Source organism: Anas acuta, chromosome Z, assembly GCF_963932015.1.
Source record: "Anas acuta chromosome Z, bAnaAcu1.1, whole genome shotgun sequence".
Lineage (NCBI taxonomy): Eukaryota > Metazoa > Chordata > Aves > Anseriformes > Anatidae > Anas > Anas acuta.
This window is the reverse complement of record NC_089017.1, coordinates 76,650,064-76,675,390: the sequence shown is the minus strand read 5'-3', so window position 1 is coordinate 76,675,390 and position 25,327 is coordinate 76,650,064. Positions and strand designations below refer to the sequence as shown.

The 25,327-nt window shown below is 36.9% G+C and overlaps 1 protein-coding gene across 9 annotated transcripts in view; it reads left to right on the top strand.

Moving 5' to 3' along the window:
- Positions 1 to 25,327, top strand: part of MCTP1 (multiple C2 and transmembrane domain containing 1) — a 274,785-nt gene that overhangs the window by 191,004 nt on the left and 58,454 nt on the right. The window lies entirely within an intron of this gene.

The window sequence follows — 25,327 nt, the reverse complement described above, 5'->3', positions numbered from 1 at the left end:
GAGCAGAGGGGTGTTTCAGTCATGTGTCATCCCCCCTCTTTTTGGAGGAATTTAATATTGGTTGTGGATTAGGAATATCTGGTGAGGAAAAATAAATGTATCTTTGCATGTAAAATAATAGAAGGTGCACCAAAATGACATATGTTGATACAGTAGTTTGTCCCAGACAAGTAATTAGTAAAAAAATTTGAGCGTATGATATAAAATTTAGTTAGCCTAATGAGACAACTCATAGGAACTTTTCCCTTTATTAATTTTCCTCTAGCAACCCATGAACATTACCACTAACTGTGCTCACAGAGCTTTCTGATGCAATTAAAAATTGGGAGAACTGAATAAAATATGAATAAGTTCAATCAGTGGGAAAGGCAACTTAAAATAATTTACGGTTAACTATATAGGAGGCATAAAGTATTTTTAAATGAATTAAATATTAATTTCAGAGCAAATTTGTTATGAATATGCTATTACAGACTGTGGTTCTCTCTTCAACATTCATTAAAATGTCCTGTGAACAGTTTAATTATACTGAGACATTTCTATTTTAAAAAATGACTCAGGATTATCCTCATAATTAAAGTAGAATAGTGCTCATTTAATTGTGATGTAATCATACTAATATATATATATATAAGGTTATTAAAATAATGTAAACGAGTTTTTCCCAATTTATTGAAATGAGAAAAGAATATCTGATGGTTTTCAGTACAACTATCCTTGAACTTTCATCTGAAAATCATCAATAATTGAATATTTTGTAAAATTTTTTGAACTTCAAATCAGTAATAATATTAGTAGGATCAATATTTTTTCCTTAAAATAAGATATATTTCAGTTGCCTGAGAATAAAGCAAAAGTTACACATTGTTGATGAATAGTTTTCATTTCATACTATAGCTTCCATCAGTACATTGTTGTTGCTTTTTTTTTCCCTGAAACTGTGTTGTATTTTTTTAACCAAACTCTCTATTGTGTTTCTTTTTTTTTTCCGTTCCTTTCCTTTTTTTTTTTTTTTTTAATGCAATTTCTAGCAAAGCTGGAAGTACTTAATAATGTATCATAACTATTTCAGAAACATACTTTAGTCTAGACACTCCATTCAACTGGGACTGTAAAATAAAGCAGTTTTCCAGTTCGACAGATTATTAATTTTGAATGCAGTAATTATTTGATACAAATAGAAACTATCTTGATGTTTAATCCCTGAAAAGTATTATGGATTCGGACAAAACATCTCAAAAAAAAAAAAAAAAAAAAAAAAGCATCGTTTTCAAATAACGCTTTTCATAGCATTGCAGTGATACTAAAATATATCTAATTGTGCTTGTGACAGGCTGGTGTCCTTTTGTCACTATGGATATGAAATGATAGTCTTTAACAGAAGCTCTGCATTCTGTATCTAAAATGAAAATATTCTCAGTTATTATTGTGTTATGTAATATAACATGCATTTAATAATCTTTTCTTACTTTTTTTATACAACTTGGGAAAGTGTTAAAAAAAAAAGAAAGAAGAAGAATGAGAGAGAGAGGGAAAGAAAGGATCTCACATTTTTTTTAAAGCAGGATGTACTTTTGAACTGTATGGCTTGCCTGATTCTCAGCCGATCATGAATGCAAGACAGCACTGCTGCTGCTACAGTTACAATTATCTATTAGATGTATACTGCAGCAGTGTCTGCAGAATACTGGGCATATCACAGGACCGCTATTTCAGGACATTTAACAGTCCTCTGAGCCTGTGCCATTAAATGTGTATCATTAAGTTCAATTCAGATCATAAATGGAGTAATTTTACACATACGCAGGAGTAAATTTACACATACGCATAAGATATTTGCCTTATTCCACCTGCAAAGGAAAATGTGTGTGTAAATGATGCACAGAAGAAAAAGCATGCACTCGGGTTAATGAAGTTTTCCAAGAATCTCTTCGTGATGTTGAAAATACTGGAAATACTGCTGTATTTAGACTATTGTAAGTAATTCTCAAGACAGTTGTGCTGTATTGAATGGAGCATTGATTATACAAGAGATATAGGAGAGTAGTATATTTAAGGTGGTGCAAATATGTCTTGTCCAGTAACTAAATATATTTGCAAGACCAAGCACTGAATCGTAATCTTTGAATAGTTACAGCCAAATTTATTTTTCAGAAAAGGTGTCTGAAATGTGTGTTAGAAGAATATAGGTTTTATGTAATTTTTGTCAATTAAAAAAAAAAAAAACCTATTATATGTGATAGTAAAAATGATTTAAATCTAAATAGAAAAATATTAGCAGCATTGTAAGACTTAGAGTTCAATTGGGTTTACTGAAATCTTCAGGTGTAAAGATGTAAAGAAATTCCATATGTTCCTTGGCCTGAAATGAAGATGGGTTTAATTTAGTGAGAATGCCAGTGCTGTGCTATTTTCTCAAAAAAGTAGGGCTTTTTTTTTTTTTTTCCTATCTTCCCTGAATGTTATTCTCCACTCAGACCTGTAGGTAGCACCCTTGCATCACACAAAAAATAACTGCCTTTTCTTGAGACACAATTACTATTTAGGTCGAGAAGTCTTTACTTGTGCAGACCTCTAAATGTAGCAAGTATTATTTGCATAATTTCCAGACTTTGATGACAATCTGTGATCTTAAAACAGTAGCCTAAAGATTACGTATTAAGTTGTTTGGCCTTATGATTCACTTTTCTCTTAAGACATATCCCTTTTTTCTGTGGGACTGGTAGGGGGAAGGCACAACAGACACTCTAATAAGGAGTCATGGAGGTACAGCGCTCTTTCGTAATTATTTGTTTTAGCATACTGTCCATCAGGTATTAATACATTTGCATAGGTCTACAATTCTGTTAAACATTTTCTTCTCTGTTTCGCAAAATACTCAATGTGATCTCTTTTAGCACTTTGGTAAGGAAAGCTCTGAGACTGTGAACAAACTCCAAGGTACTGCATTCATCCGGCACTAGCGCAGGTCAGCGGCTCTCCGTGACCTGGCGATGCAGGAGCTGCAGGGCAGGACACACTGTCCCTGCTGGGGATGTGGCCACTCACTCTTGTTGCTATTACTGCTTTTCAACTTCTGAAATACACAGTAGAAAAAAAAAAAAAAAAAAAAAAAAAAAAAAAAAAAAAAAGGCAATATAGGTTTTATTTTTAAAGCCAGGGTTGTTCAGATAGAAAATTATTCTGCAAATTGTCTTTAGCTAACTTTTTTTTTTTTTTCCCCTTCCAGTATGTGTGGCATAATATCACTGTTTCCATTTCCAGAACCCAGCAATAGATGCCATCTCTTAAAATGATGGTTGATTCTCCTTTGGAGTTGCTCTTCTGTCACTTAACACAGGATGTTTTTAGGTTTATTATTTTCTTCCTACGAGGCCGTGCCAAAGAAGATCAGGTTATCACCATAAGCAGTAGTTACGGTATACTGAATATAGCTGTTGACGTATTCTGTATTATACTATGTGCTTAATTTTATGAGGATTCAGTTAGCTATGTTTAAAAAAATCATACCCGGCTCCTGTTAATGTACTCACTTAGTGTTTTGTCCTTGCAGTGCTGAACTGAGGTATTTGAGAAGGGAATACCAGACGTTTGAGACAACCTCCTTGCGAACAAACTGATTTTGAGTCGTATTGTCTGAATGTTTGATTGCGAGTTGGAACGGGCAAAGTAAGGTGCAGGCAGGAGGGAACCAACCTTTGACTAACTGCAGCAGCCAAAAAAAAAAGACAAATGAGGACAATCAGCACAGGGGTTTTCAGCCTCTCCTCTCCTCGCTCGAATAGGAGGCATTTTTGTCATAAAGCACAGATTGAGTTCCTGCACAAACTGAGCCACCCTTTGTCTGCTGCCTTTGTAGAATACGAACCTCCTCATCTTTAAAATTGTTAAAGGAATCCAGGCATTTAAAAAAAAAAAATGACAAGAGAGTATTTTTTATTGGTTATTTTGCCTGGGGACGTGCAGCATGGTTAACAAGAAAAGCTGACTTTTTTTTTTTTTTTTTTTTTGAAGGCCTTGCTTCAATTTGTCATGCCAGTGGCCATGTTAGAAAGGCATCTGGTGTTCGTAGCAAATGTTCATATCTTAGCTGGTGAGGCAGGGGAGTCATTTTCTAGCATGGGGGTCCCTCAGGGAAGCAGGAAGCCCAGGAGGAGGAGCTCATCACAACTGGCTGCTGTGAAACAGAAGCTTTTACTCACAGTGGTGTGAGGAAAGGAAGCTCCTCCATCAACACATTAAAAAAAATCATTTTAGCAACATTTTATTTTTTAAGTCTCCCATTACATTCTCACACCAATGCTTTTTTTTCATGCCAGATATTTTATATGCAGGTCATACATAGGTATCAATTTGTGAACCAAGAAAAAACTGTCTACAGACATGGCTGGTAGTTTTTCTTTGTATATTGCATTCCCTGTATTTCTGTTCTTGGTGTGTGGATAAAATAAGGCTACACAAAACATGACAGGAAACCGTTTAAGTGCTTGTCTGGAGGATATGATGTAAGTTATCTTTTTTAACTTTTCATAGTTAGATAGGATTAGGTAAAAATCTGCTGGGGTCTCTGGCAGAAAGATTACAAAGAAATACAGTTATATGCCACTGTGGTAGATTCCCCTAAACTGCTATAGTACAATATTTTTTTCTTCCCCATTTTCTCCTCTTGCTTTTTTGAACCCTGCTAGTTGTTTTTCAAGAATTATTCAAAATATGAATACTACTTTGCTAACAATTTGCATGGGGGTATTACAGTGATATAAAACCTGTGTCTAATAGATATTATGAACAATATCTTAAGAAAAGTGAGCATTTTTAATGTTTGAAGTCATTTAAAATTTACCTGGTAATCAGTTTTAAGATGTACTGTCCTATGATGACATTCAAGCAATTAGATCAAACTCTTTTTCAGAAAAGGGCAGGCTCAGTCCATGTGAATGTGTTTGCTTGAAATATTCCTTCTCTTGGGGAAGAATATCTTCTATTATCAGGAAGGTCTACTGAGCAAAGGACCAGCGATTTGTCACTGTCAAGACACAAGATCAAATTTTCAAAGGAAATAACTGGAATGCAATCACAAGCTTTCACGAAGCAGACACTGAGTATTGTGGTCCTACTTTTAATGTATTTTTCTTTTTGAAATCTGACACGGATAAACATTATTGAAGTACTGTTTTAGGGGATTACAAGTATTACTTTGTTGTACGATGCGAAAAACCCAAGGCCGGATTCTGTTCTTTTTAGGCTAGTTTTACATCGGGATTTTTACTTTATTAGGTTTTCCACTTGCTTACACCATTTTTAGATCAACCTTCGGATATTTTGTTGCAGGGACCAGTTTGCTGGGCCAGAGTGCTGATAACTTCATTCTTTTAGGAGCAAAAGGATGACGTTTTTTAGCAATGACATGTTCATTCAGTTTGAATTGGCACTGATGGGATCTGGAATTTACCGCTTCTAGATTTTTAACACTGGAAGGGCTATGGCTCAGTCAGCACTGTTATGTGCATTTCTGTCATTTTTATAGTACTTTCCTGGCTAGGAAAGGGTTTTTTCCTTGCCAGTGTTGGGAAGCTGTTGTCTGAATTTGTAGTGTAGTTGTGTAAGATTCAGGAGAAGAGGACTGAAGAGAATTACAGACAGCTCCTTGTGATTTGAAGGCTCTGATTTTAGTATGACACTATTTTAAAGTGGCATGGAAATGCTACTCTGTTTTTGGCTTTCCAAAATAGCTATACCCTTTTAGGTTATTCATGCCTCCATAAAAGGAAGGTCACCAGATCTTTTTGCTCATTTTAGTGAGAAATATATTAAATAACAGCCCTCAGACTAAAATACCCAGCCATTTAAAAAGCAGCAAACACTGTTGTTTGGAAACCTTGCAGTACTTAAAGGTTACTATAAGCTGATCCATGAAAGACCTTTCTTACGCCATTTCTATCCTATTTCCCCTTAGTCTTTGGTGTTTGTGAAGAAAATTAGTCTTGGTGGTGCCAAGATGCAATCCTAGCAAAAAAATCTTAAAAGTATCTTCTTTTTTTCTAAGTGAGTTCTTCGTACACGAATCAATAGTTTAAGTGTTATGGGTTTAAAATCTTTTGCCAGTTAACTGAATTTTTTCTAATCTGAAATCTTCAAAGGAAAACCAATCAACAATAGTACAATGTTATAACTTGTCCTTTTGCTTGTAGACCAGAGCAATCATTCTACCCTGAGATGAAATGTAAATCTTCCTGTTACCTGTCTTCTACTGGGAAGATCAAAAGGACCTACCAGTAAAAAGCTCAGTTTAGTTTCTCCTCCTGCTGAGATGAAAAGCTAATAGTCTGGCTTCATCTGGTTACCCATAACAGACTCCACTTTTGTCCCCACATTGTTGTCTGTAGCTGACCCAACGATGAGGCATCATTCATGTTGCCCATATTCTCTTCCCAGATCATATATGATAAATACGCTGGACTAAAGCAAAATGGCTAGTGTTTTCCACTGGCTGCTGTTAGACCTTCAGAGGCACTTAGCAAATATGAAAGAGTAGTCACCTTACTGTTATGAAAGATGCCTGCTTGCTGCTGTAGCAGTTTGGCAAAATAATGTCAATGCAGTGGGAAATATGCATTGCTCGGGCATTATCTAAACACTGACACTGTTACCTCTGTCTTTAGCTGGGTACTGGCTGCTCATGATGATCCGGAAAGGATCCCTTTCCAGAACAGAAGTTGCATGCCTATGGCCTGCATATGTTTAGGTGTCCGATATTTAGGGACAGAGTTTCACAACTTTTGCTGGTTAATTCTAATAGAGATCTTATGATTTATCCAGCACTTCCCAAAATTTATAGCTCCATCTGTGGATTTTAAGGCTTCATTTTTCTGAACCCTGAAATCAAACATTTTGGACTTTGGGAATTAATGTTCAGTTTGGGAGTTATACATCTATACTGGAAGATACCCATTTTAATGAATGAGGGTTTCCAGTATCTAGATTTTATTCACATTCTCATACAGTCTTGTTCTCCTCTGTCCTTAGCACAAATGCAAGTGGCACTCCCATGCTTGTTGGGGTCTCAGTAGCATGCAACTGACCTGGGCAACACGATGTGCGAAAGGCTGAGCACACTGCTCAAACACTCCAGGCTCTACCTTGGTTTTCCTTGGATCCTTCTCTGGCCCCTCTTTATTTTCTTGGCTTTCATTCTCACTTTAAACCTTTTGTGGGTAGGTGAGCAGTCTTCATCTGGCTTTGTTTTCAGTCATATCTGTTTTACTACTCTCCAGCAGTACCTGCGAACTGCCCATGAAATAACTGTTCGCTGGCCATCGAAGAAGTGTGAGATCTTTGGAATGCTGTCAGTTACTGTTTAAGGGTGGTAACACTTGTAGCTGTGAAATCTTGGAGATGTGCTTTCATGTCCTAATTTTGATACGGTATTGTGTTACCTCCTTCATGCATGTGTTAAGAATGTAAATGTTATGAAATGGCCTCACACTTGTCTCCTGGCAAGAAAATTGCAAGAAAAAGAGTTGGGAGAAAAGACAAAGAAAGGAAAAAGAAATATTTCATTTTCTTATCCAAGGTGATTTCAGGTCTAGTTGTTTTCACATATATATATATATATATATATATAAAATTATATCCAATGTATTATTTAACTGTTTTCTACCTGAATTTTAAGATGGAGCAATTTTTACTTCAACAGCCAGTATTGCCATTAAAATATACACTTTTAACATGGCTGTAGTTAAAAAGAGAGTGTTGGAATTTACTTTGTGAAAATCAGTTTTAAAATGGAGGGCACTGTACCTTTGGGGTATTTAGTGTAACAGTATCAATAATGTGTTTACATTGTCTTGTTATTCACTAGAAAGCTAAGCCATCAAATGAATCTGAGCTTGTTTATTTCACAGCTACTTTAATTTTATCTTTTTTCCCCCTCCCTGTCTAAACGTTTAAATAGACCTTTTCTTTCTAAATCTATTTAAGCAATGCAAGACCTAAATCAATCCTAAGTGGCAACCACTTCTCACAGTGCTGTGTGTGGCTGTGTGTTAATTAGCTGAAATAGATTATCCCCTGGTGTGTGGCGTAGTGTTTGTGGTAACTTTTAGTGTGCATAGTTTGCAGTGAATTTCATGTTTATTTTCATGTACTGAGGCAAATTCTCAGTATGTCTTCAAATTATCTCCTTGGGGGTGTTTTTTCCTGAGCTAATCCTGACAGACTCTTCCTGCCAGATATGCCCATCATCAAGAACAGGAGAACACTGCACATGCAGGAACCTCGGTGCTTGGGGCTGTATGCAAATTTAATGCCCAGCTCATTTCTGTTTCTCTTACATGGATGACAGACATTTTAACAATAAGTTTCACATTTCCCCATGGAAATCCCATTGTATTACTGTATGTATATGAGTGCATACATACATTTCCTTTGTATATGTGTTTGAATATGATATCAGGAACACCTGTGCTTGTAAATATGTTTTATGCCCTTTTTGTGTATTTACATACAGATAAAATATGTGTAAGAAAGCTTGTGTCAAGAATGCAGTCGTCAAACAGCTCTTTATCAGAGATGTAGCTAGATCCCAGGGAGACTTATCAGATACTAAAAAATAGATAGGGTGGAAAATGTGATAAACAAGAAATTGACACTGAAAATAATTCTACAGCATTTGGGGGTTTCCTGCCTTCATATGGTAGCGAGAAGCAAGAGCATAGAAAATAAGCTTTTGTTTTCTGATGTTTGAAGCGGGCACAGTCAGAGCAAATGATATTCCAACAATTGCAAATAGAGCTTTATCCAGATATGTCACAATCTTCATGACTGAAATGAATTCTCGCTGGTACTATAGTTTTTGGAAGAGCTGGAAGTTGCTGAAGAGCTACTAAATTATTATTTTTTCTGCATTTTAAAGGCAGTAACCAAAATGTAGGCACTTTGACACCAAAATTTGTATGTAGACACTGAAATAGAAGATGATTTGACCAGCAAAGGTGCAGCAAACCCATGTCCCTCTCTTCTTCCTGTGTGTGTACTTCCATCTGTATGCACACAGACATTCACGTATGTATACAGTGCGTGCATCTTTTGAAAGGAATTATAGGAGGAAATGATGTCCTGTCCCATACTGAATGTGGGACACATGCCTATTCCTCTATCTCTGTTAAACCAACGTATTTGAATGTTGATCTATATGTTTAAATTCAGATAGCTCAAAAGTGCTCTTCAGAAGAATTTTAAAATGGAGATTGCAGAAACATGGAGGGAGATTTTAAAGAATTTTTAAGACAGAGACTTCATGTAGAAAGTATTTCTTTTTTTCTTTTGAATTCAAATTTTGGTGAGAATTGTTTTTTCCTCTGGAATTCCTGGTTTACCTATATGGCAAAGTTGTGTTTCCCCACCTTTCCTTCTTCATTTCTACTCATCTTAGTTTGTGTTGGTTTGGGGGCCTTAAAAAGCCATCATTACCAACATATTACTTTTTACTTAAGAGTATTATTAGGAAACTTGTACTGCGTTTCTCCTTGAGGTGGGAATGACAATTTCATGGTGGTGGTTGCGGTGCAGATGAAAAAAAAAAAAAAAGGAAAGAAAAAAACCACCCACCTATGAAGTATTTAGAAATTGCCATCACAGCTTGAGAATAAGTTCTATAAAACTAATACTAATATATTCAAGTATAAAAATATACTTTAGAAGTAATTCAACCAATTGTCTTTCTTTTTATTCTTAGAAACAAAATTGTTATTCAGATGGAGAGATATAGCTAAGCCTGTGTGTAGATATAGTTAGGAAATATAAGAACTTGTTTTCCTCTACCTGCTCTGAAGATATGTTAAAGAAAATTAAAGAAAGTACCTCATAATTGAGGTTCATTCAACATAACATATTATATCCCATCAATTTTAATGTTATTTCACAAATAATGAACACTATGTAGTAGTACTAAATAGTATGAAATAAAGTGACAGGAATGAAAGAAGTGATATAATTATCTGAAGGGGTTTTGACACTGTCTTTATTTTTGTAACTGCATGGGTTGATTAGTGTTGAAACATAAGGAGTACATACAACTTTCCAGAACGTCTGTTGATTTGGTATGTTCTTATACTTATTTGTGTTACTTCTCTCTCTCTCTCTCTCTCTCTTTTTTTAACCTCATTATTATGTCGCCCTTTGTTTCAGATTATATTTGTTCTGTTGCTTTCTTTCTCTTTTATCGTGCTCTGTAACAACATGCTACACCACTAGTTCCCCGACTGTGATTTGTAGTCACTTCCCATAGCAAGTACTTCTCAGGTATAAATCCATATTTAACGTGTATATGTTCAAAAGTTTGATAATATGGGTGTGTGGTAGTCTGGAAGAAATTGTGATAACTCAAAATAGCCTATCATTTCAGAGGCTTGAGAAGCAGTGCTCTAGGCAGTACAAACTCACTGGGGTTTAGCCATGTCTCGAGTGACTGAGTAAGCTAACTCACGCATGACATGCTGCCTCATCCTTACGTGGCCTTCTTCACAGACAGAACAAGTCTGTGTCCCTCTAAAGTGGAAATGAAAGAATTTATCCACATTCTGAGGGGACATGGGGAGGCTTTGGAGAACATGGCAGTGATTTCCATGGCCCATCTAGTGCAACAGCCTAACAGCCTTCTTACAAGTTCTGTGGGGTAAGGATTTCATTCTCATCTATTACTGCCAGATCAGGATTGTGCCTTGGGAATTAGCCTACCACTTTTTTTTTTTTTTTTTTTTTTTTCCACCCTTGTTGTGGTCAGGACAGGTCAGTACAACGTAGCGTCTTTTTTCCTGAAAGCTGTACTGCTTATTAACATAATAATTTTCCACTAAATGTGGAAAAGCACTGGTGGGAAATTTCAGGTAGGAAAGCAGTATAAGCAAATCTAGAAGGGAATAGGGGGAAAAAAAAAAAAGGAACCTCCTTCATTGTTTCTATACTTCACTGATATCTCTTTATTTTTAACGTATTTGCACTCACTATAGAAAACTGGACCTTGATATTAGATATAGTATGTTACGTACAAATATTAAAAGAGTGATATAAAAGTGCACTAGGCAGTAATTAAATAGAGTTTTAAGAAATTCAAGTAGTTTATGGGCCGTTATCCACCGTAGGGTTAAAGGATAATCAGATTTTCAGAAATTTGTTGCCTCCAATGTGATAAAAAGCTTTTACTGTTCAATGAAGATGGTAAAATGCTGAACATTTGTCACTAAATTTGGAATTTCATCTGTGCTTACCCAAATCTGTATAGTCTTTTTCTTGATGTTTTCATGCAAGGTTTGGAAATTAACAACCACTTAACTGTGGTGTAACATGAAAACAAAAGCCCCATGATGTTTTAATACACTCTGAAATCATATAGGAAAAGAATAAGCAAATTAATTAATAAATAAAGGAAGCTGTAATACAGCAAAAGGAATACAACCTAAAAAGAGTAAAATAGTCTTGTCTGTAGGATTGGAAGAGATGAGAGAAAGATGCATTGCAAACTCCGCAAGAATATTTTCAAATGGAAAGCACCGGTTTTCTAATTTCCCACTGTTCCCAGCTGACATGGGGGGCAGGCCTTTAACTGCCTGCCAGTGCTTTCTTCTGTTCATTTATTTGTGAATGTAATATGCCTGCATGAAGGTGAGGTAGTAAAGAAAAAACATATAAAATGCAGCTGGCTCTGCTGGTGGCATGGCTCTCTTGAGTCATAGAAGGTTGTGACATAAATAATGATGTGAGTGAAGCTGTGATGGATGTTAGACACACAGGGTAAAGAGCAGCCCCTGCTCAGATCGCATGCAACTTTTCTCCATAAGGGATTAACCTATACAAAACATATATCCCCCTCCAGGCTTACATTACACCACTAAATGCTGCTAGGGCCTCCTACCTGCTATTTCTATGCTGTCTTGGACCTGAGATTCATAAAAAGCATAAGCTTTTCTGTCTATGGGACCCATGTAATCCAGCCAAAAGCATGGGAAGCACAAAAATTAGTTTGTAGTAATTTCTGAGTAACTCTGTACATTTATTTTGGACAATGTATGTCTTTGATTTTTTTATTGGTTTGCACCATATATAGCCATGTACAACATGAAGGCAAAAGCATTTCTCATCAGAAAGGAGGATGTTACTCTCTGCTCTGCCATTTGTGCTGCCAGTGGATTTGAGAAAATGGCAAAATAAGGTTCAGAACAAAGAAACTAAACATCTTCCCTTTCACTTCAGTGTCATCTCCAATTTCACAAAGCACCAGACTCATTGCTATGTTTGAGTTTGTTTTACCCCTTATGAATGGAAAGCCAAGGCACCACAAAGTATCCTGGCACTACAAGATATTTTTTTTTTAATTAATAAAGTAGCTTGAAAGCTGTTTTCCTTTCAACAGGAGCAAGTGGTATGCATCATTTAACCTGGGCAGAACAAGTACAAAGTAGTAGACAGAGCTTTTCTATTTCATCACATTTCTTAACTATGCAGAGAGGTTAATGATCAAATGAGGTACCAAACAATGAAACCTCATGCCAACAATGATATTGCTAAATGCTGTATGTGGCCCAAAGGACCTATGTAAAAGGTGTAAAAAGGGGATTAAAAAATATGTGAAGGAAAGATTACTGTGCTATGTGGATTTGTAGTTTTATCTGTGTGTACATGAATGTAAAATTATGCATGCATGCATGTAAAATTATGCATGCATATAATGTATATTTATCTCTTTATTTGGAACTCATTCATTACTGTTTCTAATTGGCGTATATTATTTTTGGTGCCATGATAGGTAACTTCCAGCTATTGTGATTTCCACCTTGCTGGTATTTCAAAGAAACCTAGCAAAAGGAATTGTGGAATCTGACAACAATATATCTTTACTAGTTTAATTCCACTAAGAATTATCAGAAACCCAAGAAGAAGCTGCATTATTTTAAGATATGAAGAGAAACTGTAAGAAGGGACTCTAGGTAGTTTGTTCTATTTTGGACGAACAGTGCAGCTGTGAAACTGTTAATGAGGAAGACAGCTTTTGTGATTATCTTAGATCTCCACAGAGACTTTTTCCAATAACTCAGATCCTGTTCTCGTTATACACCCAAATTCCTTCTTTCTGCCTGATATTTATTGTAGGTTATTTCAGTAGTACTGTCTGCTGTTAAGATCTGTCTGTAATCTCCTCAGCTGCATTTGACTTTGTCAGTCTTCAAATTTTAGCGTTGAAGCTTTTCCTTGGGCCAATGGAGTAATGTCTTTTATTTTTGTTCTGAAGTAGAAAAAAAATATGTTTATGCTCATCTTAAAACATTGCAACCATTCTGAGGATATATTCCTATATTTTTAAACTTTACAAGACTTCCTAAGAAAGGGGCTAACTTCAGCGTTTTGTATGTTGACTTCTGCCTGTACTCTGGCGCATTATGACCAGCACTTGAGAACCGCCCTGCGTGTTAGGAGACAGTAGTTAAACGTGTCAGTTTGGCTACCATCCTCTCCCACACATTCCTTTCTTCTGCTTGCCTCCCCCATGCTGTCCTGATTCTCCAGAGCCAGCACAATGGCCAGACGCATACAGGAGCTGAGAGCTAGACAATTCTGATTTGAATCCTGATTTGACTCTAGGAGGTGTTCTGGAGAGAAGCAGGGAGTGAATGGAAAGGAATGATTAGGAAGGGTTGGATAGGAGACAGTTTAGGGTTCTGCTGAGCATTGTGACAATGTGGGAGGAGCACCAGGAAGAAAGGAGAGTGCAGTTAATGAGGTGAGACCCAGCAGTGAAGGGCGAGCCCAATTTCCTTGCAGCAGGAGTTAGGTAGAGACAGAAAATAAGAGGATGAAATGGGAAGTACATCAGTCAGAGCTGCTCTGATGAGTGAGCTCAATAAATGGGTAGAGGGGTCTACGCATGTCAGAATACTGTTTCCTGGAGAATATGTAGTTGAATTCTTGTATCTTGCAAATAGCCATGATGAGCGTCAGCAAAATGTTCAGCCTGCTTTCATACACTGTTGTGAAGACAGCAACCAAGCACTGCTATTACACTGAGCATCAGTTTAGTTACTAAAAGTGTGCTGCAGCTCTGAAAAGTCTAGACCTGAACACAAACCATCAACTCACTTCAAAACAACAGGTCAGTCACACAGTACTTTACAGGATGTCTAAAATCCTAGCTGAAACTACCCCCATCTTCCTGTCCCAGACGTCAGCAAAACCTTATGTGGGAGCCAGGGAAGGACGAATGATACCAGAAGGAAGGTGACCTACTCAAACCTCGAACCTGCTCCCTTGTATATGCATAAAATACATAAAAAGTACACCATACATTTTTCAACTTCTTCAATTATGAGAGTCACAAGACCAAACCTTAGTCTGAGGTTTTCAAGGTCATTATTATATATAATATATTGGCATTCCAGCAATTCAGAAGTAGATAGGGAAGTGAGATTTTTCACTACTGTGTAAGTCAACTAAACATTAGCGAGTTTGTGTTTGAAAGACAAAATATACACCTTTTAACCTATGGACAACTTCTTGTTGTATTTCAAAGACACGTTAAAATTAATAAATGCCTCTTTTAATATAGGGAGAAAATCCTTTGGAATGGGAAGTGTTAGGCAACAATTATGGAAGTTTCTGTAATAACTTTTTCAGCCATTTTGCTTCGGCCAAAAGATTCTGAGACTGAATAGATTGTTAAGGTATAGAAACCATATATTTACATGTATAATTGCAAGCCTTGAGTTGTGTTCACTTAAATTTATGAAATGTTTAATTTCAGAACTTGTTCCTGTCAGTTTTTGTCTCCTTGGTATGTGTAGCATGTTAAAAAAAAATAATATATATATATGTATGTTCTTGTTTTGAAACTGGTGCTCTCATTGCTATGTTACTCTGAAAAGAAAAAAAAAATCAGAGTGTAATAGTGTAGCAATGACTATTAAGAATGACAACATACCATTCTGTAGATAGCAATGAAATACTCTGCATTCCTCTATTCACCTTTTAAAGATGTGCTTTGAAATGAGCATCTGTAAAATATAGTATTCTTCAATGGTTAGTACACATTATTGATGATGATGGCTCAATAAATGTGTTTTTTTGTTGTTTTTTTTTTGGAGCTGTAGAACATTTCTGTGTTAAAGTACAGCTAACCATGTTGGAGTGGCAGGCATCTGAATACATGAAATGTAATGTTACTGAAACAGTGAACTACTAAAAGATGAGGTAGATTCTATGAAATGTCATATATTTGGAGTGCACAACCAAACGTCCTGCAAGCCCTACAGCATGGAGAGAGATGATTTTAAAAAGAAAGACAGCTTGGACTGCAGCATATTCTGGCTGGAAAAAGTAACTATAAAAACAATGGGAAGGTTGCCAGGGCGCACCTCTCTGTGCTATGTATGATTTAATGTAGTTTGTGGAAATACAAATATAATTAAATTTATTATACAGAAACAATTGGAAGGGCATGTTTCATTTTTTTAATAGCATGGAAATATATTTTTCCCTGCAGAAGCATTACTTCAACAAAAGCAGCAGGAAACAGTTTTCCACTTAGGATCATAAAAAAGAAAATCTTGTTTTGTTGAATGTGTTTGTCTTGACAAATTACCTTATAGGTTATAGATTAAAAATTTCATTTCTCAATACAACTAACAATAGAGAAACTTAAAACTCACATGCTAAAATCACACACACACAAATGTTTGTAGGCTAGCCTGCTTAATTATGGAGTGCATTTCAGAGCATGATTTTTATTTCTTTTAGGTGGGTTGTGCCCTACCTAGCATTCTGGTGTCCATAGAGCTTGCTGTTATTGCAGTGAACCTCTGAATATTTTCCACTTTTTTTTCAGCATCTTACACGTATATGAATGGTTACCTACCTATAGCCAGAATGTGAGTTTTTCTATCATTTTCTAACAAAATAACAAACTGACATGCTTTTTCTTTTGCAAGTCTACATTCTTTAGCTTCATGCAGCACCTCTGGTTTCTCAAATAGAGCTTTGCACACCAGAGAAGTTTAGCAAAGGCATAGAGAAGTAAAACCAGGCAAACAGTGACTGATACATCAGTAATCTTACTTTAAATATTTTTTATTTATTCCAGTCTTGACTGATTCTACCAAGTCATAAAGGGATAGTTACGGCTATCTTTCCACTCATCTGTGCTCTGTTTGCAATAGAGTCTCAATTTGAAAATGTATTTAAGATATCTTTTATTTAATCAATTGTATTTTAAATACTGTGGCATTTATCTCACTGAAATATTTCATGTTCATGCTGTTTATGCTAATAGCAGGTATCATTGGTTTACTTATGGTGCCTTTTTCCTACTTTTACCTGGAAGGATGTGAACATGCTTCAGCTTTCTTGAGGTCTGCTACAGTTTTCTAAGGAACACTGCCAGTTAAAAATGAACTGAGTTTTATTTTGCATTTTGCTCCTAGAAAGCATTGCAGGATGTAATTATAGCTATCCTACCAGGGAACTAAAAATATTCACATCTCTCAGTGGCCTTGGCCCAGGGACAATCTTCTTACTACAGAATTCAGGTTGTTCAAACACCTGGAGCTGCCTTGCTCTCCTGTCTAAACTAAGTATTCTCTCCTGACTTCCCATTTCTGCAATCTACAATCTTACTTTGCACAAGAAAGTTTAGGGGCTTGCTAAACGCTGAAGGAAAATATATACCTAGTATCACTTCTAGACAACCCTAGCATCTAAATAAGTGTAGGCAGATCATTTGGGATGGAAGGAGGGAATACTATGTAATGCCTGTGGGGAAAGAGTGAAGCACGGTAAAGAAATGAGAAGTCAGTAATATCATCTCTGGATTAATATAAGAGTTGCAAATAGAAATAGGCACACTTTGGTGGAGATGCTAAACATAACTCTGCAAGCTTTTTCAGAACTGAAGTTGGAGGAAAGTTTAGCAATCAGTGAAGGAGAAAATTAGAAAATTACAAGACAAACTGAGAGATGAAGTTACAGAAAGTGGCAAGGTAGTTGAAATGTATTATTATTCATTAAAATGTGTTTACAGTGAAGTAAGTTAAAAAGTAGAAAGGCATTCTCTTACATTCTGTGACTGACTTGCAGGTTAAGCCATAGGTACTTACAGAAAGCTGGACAGTCAAAAGCAAAGAAATCTTAGGCTTTTCATGGTGTCATAGAATCACAGAATATCCTCAGTTGGAAGGGACCCACAAAGATCACCAAGTCCAACTCCTGGGTCTACACAGGACCACCCAGAAAAAGCAGACAGTGTGTGGGAGTTCTGTCTAAATGTTTCTTGAACTCCAGCAGGCTCAGTGCCATGAACACCCTGGGCAGCCTGTCCCAGTGCCTGACCACCTCTGGGTGCAGAATCTTTCCCTCACACCCAGCCTGACCCTCCCCTGTCCCAGCTCAATGCTGTCCCCTCGGGTCCTGTTGCTGTCCCCAGAGAGCAGAGCTCAGCTCCTGCCCCTCTGCTCCCCTCGTGAGGGAGCTGCAGGCTGCCATGAGGCCTCCCCTCGGCCTGCTCTGATCTGCACTGAACAAACCAAGGGACCTCAGCTGCTCCTCATACACCCTCTGTTGCAGACCCTCCACCGTCTTTGTTGCTCTTTGGTTTTATTTATTTATACTTTACAGTTAAACTCAACCAATATTCCAGACATGGTAGAACGAGAAAACAAAACCAGTCATCAGTCACAAGTGTGAACATCAACCTGAAAGGCTCGCTAAAGTGGATTGATGATTGATGCATTGATTGCTCACTAAAGCCAACATTAGGCCAAGTTACTTGCCTTCAAGTGATATTTGATGACAAGTAGAACCTTTCAAAATAGTTCCTAATACATAAAAAAAGATTTTAAGGAAATCACTAGGGAAATTTGAATTTGTCTACGTGTATTCGTGCTCTATTGAACAGATGTTCTCAGAATTTTGAAAAGTAATGACGCCATCTTTTGGTGATTCTTCTGCCATCCTATTCTGTGGTGGCTCCACACCTCTTCCAAACAGAAACTCTAGATCAGACTGTTTATAAGAACAGAAAGGAAACAGAAGAAGAAGAAATATTGCTTTATTCTACCTTACTTTCAGCTCTGCGTGAAGGGACAGATTCAGCAAGGGCAGTGTGACCAGTTGACATCTCTAGGACATCAGAGAAACCATTATGTTGATGCAGCTATTTCCAAATAGTGGTGGAAAAAAATTATAGGATTTAGCCTTAACTGAAAGTTTAAGCCAGAGTATCCTCAATATAGTAAGGGCAGTATAGTTCCCATCTGTGAAATGAGACTTCAAAACAGCTTGTGGAAGTCCCTCTGCTCTTTTATGGAATCCAGGATCTCCATTTTTTCCAAACATGAATATGGTTATAAAAACATAAATCAGAACTTTTTTGAATTTTATTAATGGAAATCACAGTATGTCTCTTATCCAGGTAACTTCAGTCTTGATTCTCATACAACTTAAATTGTTTTGCTGTCCCTATAGGTTTTCCGACAGCCAAAAGGCTTACTCCTTCAGGATCTAGACTTCTAATGGTCCATTTATTTCAGTGGTGATTGGTTATGAATGAGTGGTGGGGAGGGTGTTTATTTTTTTTCTAATACCAGTAGAAATGAGCCATATATGAAGTGGAAGTAGCTCACATTCAGCTGGTAACTTTTTAAACTGTGACCTATTTTTCTCTAGAAAAAAATATCTACGAGTCTGTATTTTCCAATAGTTGAGTAATGGTGACTTTTATGCTCTATTACACTTTTTATAGTGTTTGTCTTAAAATGCTGAATGATTTTCTTTCATCTGCAATTATATAAATAGCTGTAATTATCAAATATGATCCATGTTCTGATTTTACACTTTTCATAAAGTCAACACTTTGGATTTTGCTTCTAAAGTGACACATACATTTACATTTTCAACCGTCCTACCCTCATAGCAGTGCAATTGTAACGGAGTAGAATTCTGCTAGGTTCCAAATTTTCATGTAAAGGAACATGAGCATAGCTTTGCGGTAGAGATTTGTGTGTTCAGAAAAGTCTAAAATTATGTGAAAAGTACTTTTTAGAAATGTCTTTTGGCGTGTGACACTTCCGACCAAAATGGCATGTTTATTTCTGTAACTGTTAGGCAACTTTTAAGGAATTTTAAAGTTAGGAGCAACAGGGTTGATTTCCAATGGAAAAATCACATGCAACAGGGGGAGGACTAAATCCATCCTTTTTAAAAGCTCAGGGTAAAATTGGACACTCTGAATTGTAAAGAGGCTTGAGCTTTACACCTGGTTGTCACCCCTCTCAGCAGAACTGTGCTAAAAAGTATATGTCAGCCTAAGAGTTCTATATTAAAGCAAAGTGAAATCAATCTGACGACAGGCATTAAAAGCACTTTTTTGCTTAGAAAATAATGTCTGTAACAGTGTTCATGGCAATGTTGCTAAACCAATGACATGGGTCATTCAGTAAACAATTACGTTTTGTTCAGAAAATGTAGTATTAAAATGGGACCAAGGCTCAATGAACCATTCTCAGACATGCCTTTGATCTAATGTATCCTAGTAGGGCATTTGTTACTTGATACCAGGTATTATTGCTCATAGAGAAAATAGTATTGATTTCTCTGAGTTTGTCTGCATTTTAAAAGTCTTGAGACAACAAATCTGTTGAACTGCCCTGACAACAGCAATAGGCAGTGTGATATGAGAATGGTCTCAGTGAGCCATATTTCCCTCTTCTAATTTTAACCTGACTACTAAATCTGCAGTTTTAATAATGCAGCTCAGAAGCTGTTAAATGAAGAAGAAATGACCCAAGAGATTCCACATTTTGTAAATATTTACAGATTTTTTTTTTTTGCCTTTTTTATTTCCACCTAACTTTTGCTATATGAAACTGAAAACAGTGACATGAATTTTACATTACTAATTCATATGCTGTTTAAATCAGTGCTGTATTCATGCTCTGGGGTTCACTTTCTTGGAATTGTCAGCATTCTTGGAGCAAAGTCTTAGCACTTTCATCTATGGCTTCTGCAAAAAGATGTGAAATGTCAGTTACAAGTTGTAAGAAAAAAAAATAAATGAAAAATTTCAAGCTTCTAACTAGAAGGTTTTATTGGTGCTGGCAGTCTTGTAAAGACAGGCAGTTTACATTATGATATGATTGGATGATAGTATGAAGGTTCTTCAGATGAAATAAGTCTATCTAGCTGTAGATGTGTTTCAAAACATCCTGGCTGGTATAAGGCACGTTAAGTGAGTCATATCTAATTGTCAGACTTGCTTCCTTAATAAATAGCATTGCACCACACTAAGGAGAAAGAATGAAGATGTAATAGAACCCTGGATTTGTTGTACAGATTATCATGAAAATATCATTATCAGAAATCTCTGCCTGGTAAGAAATGGGAATTCTTTTGCTGTTTTCTTCTAGATCATGGGACCAAAGTATTCTAACAAGAGCTGTCCTAAATACAACAAAAGCCTCACCAAGACTGATGTTAAAATAATACTTCAGTCTATTAAGTTTATATAAATTTTTAAGTGTTCCCATGTTTTAGCCATTTTCAAGTTGACCTGTGCCTATCTAAAGAAATGGAATAACAGATAGTGTGTTTTAGATTCAAATCTTTCAGAGTCCACTGCTACCTGACACTCAGGTAACTGGATCTGAAATTGCAAGAGTGTTGAAAAAAAACTGTTGGAGGATGCTTTATAATATGTTCAAAAGACATATTTCTTCCAGACTTACCTCAACAAGGGCTCTACATTCTAAATGGACTTCCATATATATTTAGATTAATAGCAGTGTGTTTGGGATCTGATACAGCTAAAGGACATATTTCAGTTTTAGTTCGTTAAATAGAAGTGCCATAGAAGATGAGAGGAGACATCATCCTCAGAGGTAGCAGACTAATTTTTTTAATGGAAGAGGCTGCTGACTCTCCAAGGTGCAATGAAAATTATTTTTTAAGTGTTTTACAGTATAAACACCATGCAGGATTTTGCTGGAGCCTTAAAACCTGCAGTACTTAATAGAAAGTCTGTACCATGCAGATATGTGAGTTATCTTTCATTCTTCCTAGTCTTGTGAGAATACATACAAGGGACAAAGCCTCAGGAAATACAATTGTCCTTTTAAGCTTAAAGGGTAAATGGATGATCTTGTGATTAGAGCACACTGTTTGGAGTTGCAGACGTAGGCTGTTTGCGATTGTGCCAAAATTCTGTTCAGCCAACTTTTAAATTTCCAGGATAATCAGGAGTTGGGTAAAGCACATAGTGCACAGATATAGATAATACATAAATAAGGCTGTAAGAATCCTCTTTAAAAATGAACAGAGAAAGCCATAACTTGGCAAGGATGCTGTGGTATGAGTGACATGCACTGCGTGACATGGCAGTGACGGAAATGTCCGTATCTCACCCTATTGCTGAACACATTACAGCCTCTGACTCCGGGTGCTGTGAATGCATATTTCAGAGGTTCCCATGTCAGCCTGGGACTTGCGAGGTGACTCATCTGCTTCGACTTCCAGTCCACAGTCACTGCAGCAACAAGCCCTGACAGCTTAGAGGCGGGCATGCCGTGAAGGCCCCTTTACTCTTTTGCTGCAAGGTAATCCAGATATCAAGGTTGCTGAAAGGCTGGCGGTTCTGGAAAGCTCCCCACATGTCAGCTGGAAGCATCCTTTGCTCAGCTGTGTGACTTTATTGAAAGCAGGCATTTCTGTGAAGTAAGCGTTTCCTAATTTTTGTCAGAAAGTTCTCACACAGCTGTACTTGCAGCCCTCCTCCTTCAGCTGTACGCTGGTCCCTGCTGCACCTGAAGATGTGGGTCAGTGTCTCCTGTCTGGGGTGCTCCCTTTTTTGTGTGCTGTTTTCTGCTGGTAGTCAGGTAGAAGGAAACGGAAAAATAAAAAGAGCTGGGAAAGACAAGGGTTAATGCTGTGAAGTCTGTGGGTGCAAACAGGGTTCTGTTAAAAATGAAATGAAATTGGGTGGAGGTAGATAAAAAGAAATCTGAAATAATTGTTCTGTAGAATATGGCCTTTCCACATAGGCAGAAATCTTTCTCTTCACTTCTGTCTGAAGAGAGAGTCAAATAGAGGATCTCATCTCTTAATTAGAAAGAAAAATACTCATCAAACACATCTCATCACTGGAAAGCTAATGATCCACAGCTGCTAGTCTGAAAGGGCAGGCTTTTTTTCTGAACAGTAGGAAGTGTTAATCATTTTGGATGAGATTTCTTTTTAAAATATACTGTAGTTTGCAAAAGAATAGGATATTCAATATTCCAACTTAAATTATTTTTTGAAGTGTTGTACACGAGGGATAGTGTCATGTGTCTCCCTGAATGATCATTTAATGCATGTGTCTCTCACTAAGAGTATCAACTGATGTGATGTTGTAAATGGCCAGTTCATGCCTGTGACTCTGAAAATCTTGATCTCATGGGGGAGAAGAAAAAGTCCTCCCTTATAGTCTTCTGTGTAGGAGATGGCAGCTATATTAAACTGTAACCTTTGAGACTCCCACTCCTCCCTTAAAATAGTTGGCTTGTTTCAGTAGTGATGAGGATCCTTTTTTTAAACAAGTTAAAGCCATTATTTCTGAGCCATCGTATATTCAAGAGGGCAAACTAGATAGAGTCCATATTCCACTGGATGCTTCATAGTCATAGGCAAGTCCCAGACCTGCCCTTTTATTCTTGTTCCATAGCCTTTCTAGACTTTTTTTTTTTTGTCCTTTATTTGTTTAATGGATGGATATGTAAGTTTTCTTCCCCATCATGGACGAAAAGAAGTCAAGAGAATAGCTTCACACATACCACTTCTTCCCTCTCCCCCTGTCTTTGAGGTCCTCTGTGAGTAATATTGAGCCCCTGGATTTTCTTGCTGTTTTGCACTAGATTTTGGGGTTGTTCATGCTTACTGAAAAGTTCCATCTCCTATTGGGAATCTGCTTGTTTTTTCCCTTGTGTGTTCCTGTGAGTGCATTTTTGTTCTGGGGAAGATAGTGAGGCCATTTCACTTGCAGTGCCATCACTGTGCTGGTCTCATGCAGCATACATCTCATTTGTGTTGCAAATATAGGGACCCTGTTTTCCCAGTGCCTGGCAGGTGCCTGAAAGGAAGAACTAGTTGAAATTCAGCCACGCTAGATGGAAATGAAGCTGGCAGGTCAGCAAAATCATCTAAAGGAGATGGCAGGTATAATATCCACATTGTGGAAAACGTATGTCCATACAAGTAATAAAAAGGTTATATCTTAGCATAATATCTTATTAACCTTCAAATTACATTATTTTAAGGAATTAATAGCCTTAAGGATCATTTGGCACTCAGAAATTTCAGGTGATGTGTATTTGAATGGGAACTCATTGATGTCCTGGAGTATAGCTTATGTGATGACCGTGTTCCACAGTCTATTGTCAGGTCAGTATCTCCTGAGACCATCTGGGTTGCTGGCTTCATTTCTCAGTTGCCAGGATATTACACAAGGATTTTCTTTCCATCTTTTTAACCAAAGTTGGGATGGGAACATAAGGGGGACTGTATGGGTTACCATTTCTCAACTGGTAATCTCTGGGGTCTGTTTTGCTGGTAGTGCGATACTGTCTGCTCACTTCCAAAGCTCCCTCCATCATGTATGCATTGACTTAGGGCCTTTCTGGGGGTTAATGGGTGCAAGAACTTCTTGCTTTCCTTTTGAGATGCGAATTCTGTTTATCAGTTGGTCATATCAAATTTACTGCATCGAGTTCCTGCAGATCATGCTCTCAAAAGGGTAGTTAGCAAGCTCATGGAGAAACTCTCAAAATCTGTGAGCTGTTGTTTGCTTCTTATTCATTACCATTCCTAACAGATTTCCTTTTAAACTAAACAACCTAAAAAAGATGTTTTTCTTTCAAATGAAATATTAACTGTGAGGAGTGCCAATATCCTCTTACATATGTCGCACTCAGTGCTTTTTCAGTTCTTTCAGTATTTATCGTGTTTGTCTTGTAGTCTCCCAGGACTTCTGTATGCATAGCATTCAGTGATAGGGGAGTGAGGTAGCTTAGTTGATCTTGAGATAGGAGATTACTTAAAACAAAGATTTTTTTTTTATTTTTTTTTTATGTGGAAGCTTGTATTTGGTAAGAAGATTTTGTTTTAAATTGAAACAGAAGCCCAGCAGAAGACTGTTAAAATGCCCCTTTTCTTTTTACTTAAGTTTATGTATCTTGGTGACTAATTTGGCAAAATAAGCCACTTTCTAGTTTTCCTGGTTATTGGCATTGTCTTAGGTTGGCAAGTTATGTGACACAGCACCGTCATTAATTTTATTTGGTAGTAAAAAGACAAACATTCCAGAGCTTAACTATTTGGATGACAATGGCTTAGCAAGATATCTGAAGCTTAATTGTAAGATGGAGTAAATATCATGATTTTCCATAATACTTCCATTTGTGGTTTTGGCCATATTAGGAGAAAACAAACTCAAGTTATGGTTAGAGCTGGCTAAAACAAAGGGGTTTTGTTCCTAAGGAAAATGGGATGTAAAATTGGTTTTAGTTTGACCCCATCTATACCCAAATATCTTTACTTCTTTCTTGCAAACCAATTATTCCACGCTTGAACCATCAGGGAAAGGTATCTAGCTGAATGTGTCTCTGCCAGACAGCTGCAGCATCTGACAAAAGTTTAGGACTTCCTGGCTCCAAAAAAGTTATCAAAAAAAGTCATCACTATACCAATTCTCAGGACTGACAGATCTAGGGCTGAAGTCCACCTTATGAAGCATGTCACAGCTCTGTGGTGTACAGAGCTGTGTGCTGGAGGTGAGTTTCTGCGGGGGTCCCAGTTCCCCTTTGCACTCATGGAAGCTTGCATCTTTGGGAGACATCACCCACCACACTCCAGCCCCTTCAGCAAATGGAAGTTGTTGTAGGGGTGGACTTCGGCAGCTGCTCAACACTCCTTTCAATCCCATTTTCTAATATTCTGAGGTCATTACTGTTTCACCATGTTTTTGCTAAAATACTTGCATGCTGTTTGCTTGTTACTATGCTGTTTTTTTGTTTGTTTGTTTGTTTTGTGTTTGTTTGTTTGTTTTTGTGGAATTTCTGTACAAAGGAATTTTCCACATTTAATTACTTCTTCTGTTTGTGTGACATTACTACAACATTATTAGGTTCTTTATTTTGAACAGCAAATTAACTTTTTGAAATAACCAACTTTATTACATTGTGATCTAATTTTTATTCCATTTTGCATTATTTTGTCCACAAAAGCATGATTTTATAAGAAAACTATTAACATTCCATCT